Source organism: Oryx dammah, unplaced genomic scaffold (genome assembly GCF_014754425.2).
Source record: "Oryx dammah isolate SB20612 unplaced genomic scaffold, SCBI_Odam_1.1 HiC_scaffold_27, whole genome shotgun sequence".
NCBI lineage: Eukaryota > Metazoa > Chordata > Mammalia > Artiodactyla > Bovidae > Oryx > Oryx dammah.
In genome coordinates this window covers 32,502,455-32,505,573 of record NW_024070211.1, presented here as the reverse complement: position 1 = coordinate 32,505,573, position 3,119 = coordinate 32,502,455, and the positions used below count along the sequence as shown (strand labels likewise).

Genomic DNA, 3,119 nt, shown 5'->3' with positions numbered 1-3,119 from the left:
CATTTCCTTCTCCAGGAGATCGTCCCAACCCATCTCCCCTGCATTGGTAGGCAGATGCTGACCGCAAGCCTTGATAAAAATCTGTTGCCCACGCACCCCACCCACTCCCTTCACGAGCACCTTTCCCCTGCTAGACTCTCAAAATGTGTGCAGCCAGTTTTATATCATCAGGTAGGAAATAGGAGACTATCTTTCTGAAGAAACCGATCCACCCAAAAGAAAAGACTTCAGCCTTCATTCCTTTCATCTCCTTGTAGCCGAGAAAGCAACATGGGTCACTAGCAGCTCTACTGGAGCCATCTGAGAGAACTCAGCCAGGGTTCTCGCTCCTGCCAAGTATGCTCAAACTAGCACAATCTCATCTGGAAATACGGCCTCAATATGTGTCACCGCCAGTACAGTGACATTGGCTTCATTAAGTTGGACCAAGTGAACCTCCTTGAATGGATCATTCAGCACAGCTACCTTGTGTACTTAGTCGCTCAGTCATGTTCAACTCTTTACAACCTCATGGACTGTAGCCTGTCAAGCTCCTCTGTCTATGGGATTCTCCAGGCAAGAGTGCTGGAGTGGGTTTCCACTTCTTTCTCCAGGAGATCTTCCTAACCCAAGGATCGAACCCAGGTCTCCTGCATTGCAGGCAGAATCTTTACACAGAAATAATACTAGCTCTTTGTATATAAAATAAAAGTTAAAATTTTCAAAATAAGAAAAGCCTTCAGAAATTACTTTGAGAGTATCCTAGTGTGACAGCCAGGCTCCATATCCTATCACCCTGTGGCACGGTCCACAGACTGGCCAACCATGTCCAGAAACAGAGCTCCCAGTAATGTATTCTTTACAAATGAACAATTAGAAACCACCAGACAATGAAAGGAAGAAGAAATAGCTCACAGAGTCGAAAGTGGTTGAAATAGCACGAATTGGGAGTTTTTCATTATAAGCAAAGTACTACTTTTTATGTTTAAATTATGTCCAGTCATTACTTTAATAATGATTAAATTTAAATTTTAATGCATACGCAGAAGCAGAGTAGTCTGGAAAGAGGTTTGCCCATTCTGTCAAGGTCTCCAACGTTCTTCACCATGTGGAATATATAACCTTCAGCTTCTAGTCTCTGACTTTGCAAGCTCAAAACTTCATTTTGCCTGCACATAAAAATCAGGTTCATCTCTGGAAGGAGTGAAACTCAATCACACTCATGAGGTGAGGTATAATAATTTAGGATGAGACCTCACTACCCTGGTAGCCAGGATGCCTATATCTGCAAAAATGGTGTATTCCTTTTCTAAGGTAAAGCAATATGGTTAGGCAAATGAGAATCACTGGCTTACACTGAGAAATTACTAAAAAGTTTCAGAGCCCATGAACTTGCCACAAAATCTACACTGTTAAGACGGTTGTTGGAACCAAAAGTAAACAAATTCAGTGACCTCATCCTAAACTGTTACAATGATTCTGCAAGACAGTGTAATTATTCACTGCCTTAAATATTCAGAATATTCTCTTATTCTAAGAATAAGAAGCTGATGCTCAGAAAATTTAATAGTTTGCCTAAGGTCACACATCTAGCTTCAACGTCAATAGAGGTTTGTCTGATTCAGAGTATTTCTGTTGTGCCTCATTACCTTCCCAGAATAAACAAGGAAATGGGTGATACAAGGACTAACCCTTCTTATCTAAGCAGTTTTTCTCCTTTCTACAATCAAAGTCCTTTATCAAAACCCATCTTCTAAATATGGAGGATTAAAAATGAAAGAAAATGAAAGGGAATAATATTTAATGAGCCTACTTATGTAAGGCTCAGTACTAACAATTTAAAATTTTTTCTCTACCTATTTTAAAAGTAGTTTGTTTATTTAATGCATTTATAAGTCTACCTCTTTTACATACCGTTGTTTATTACATACAAACAGCAGTTATTTTGTATTATTAAACCAGATTTAGAAATTTGCTTTGCTGTATTTTGAAAATCTTGTTGGCACTTTTAACGTCTGTGAAGTTAATTGCATAAAAACATGTTCAAAAGGTCCAATGTGCCTCCAGTGAGTAATGCCACAGTCATTTCAGAAAATGAAAATAGAAGTGATAACATCATATTCTGTTACCACCACTGCTTGAAAGCCAGATTTTAATGAGCCCAGCTCTATAATCTGCCTGAGCATTTATAGACCTTGGGAGGGGAGCTCTAGAGCTTTAGGCTAAAGCAGCAGCAGAGAATGTCTCTCACTAGTGTAACAACAGTGCTGGGTATGGCTGTTCTGAGGGCAGGCTCATCAACTGTGGCAACTTGCAGGGGGCACCACCCGGGCTGGGAATTGAGTTGGCTAAATTTGCCACTAGACATTAAGAGATATGTAAAATCCATCAACTTTTTCCGATTTCATTGTGGGGAAATGGGGAAAAAAATACAGTAGCCAGTTACTACACTGCCATTACAGAAAAGCAGCATTACAAATACCTATTAACATTTGTGTGTGTGTGTGGAAATCCAACTATATACCTTGGGAAGGTGGGCAAAAGGTAGCAAGAAAGACAGAAAAATAATAAGATGGAGCCAGAAATCTCACCTGCCATCTCTCTCAATATGCTGAGTGTGTAAGCCCAAGATAAGTAAAAGCAGAAACATGAATCTGTTCTCTCAGTTTATCTCAGCTCCTCTGAGCTTCTCATAGTGTGAGAATCATATGCACTAAACAGAATTCTGCTACTCAGACACCAAAGATAGTTTTCTTACAACATGGCCCCTAAACAGAAGCCAACTTCTTCATCTGGTGCTCAACAGAAGATAAAGCAATGTATTCCAAACCACAAGGAAAAACTGGCTGAGCCAATCCCAACTGCAAGACGGTTTGGTGGCCTCCAGTTGGCGTTATTCTAAAAGGAGTTTTGATAGTAACTAACTAATTGGCAGTTTTTCCTTTCTTGCCAACTTGAGAACCCAAGCTTGAGCTAAGATGTAACTTAGCTATGTACTATGCTTAGTACTCAGCTGGGTCCGACTCTTTGCTACCCCACATGGACTGTAGCTCGCCAGGCTCCTCTGTCCTTGGGGATTTCTCCAGGCAAGAATACCAAAGTAGGTTGCCATGCCCTCCTCCAGGGGATCTTCTCAATCC

General features: G+C 40.6%; 1 pseudogene; it reads left to right on the top strand.

Annotated features, from left to right (window-relative positions):
* Positions 1–261: 261 nt before the first annotated feature.
* On the top strand, positions 262–2,135 carry LOC120854101 (annotated as a pseudogene).
* The last annotated feature ends 984 nt before the right edge of the window (positions 2,136–3,119 follow it).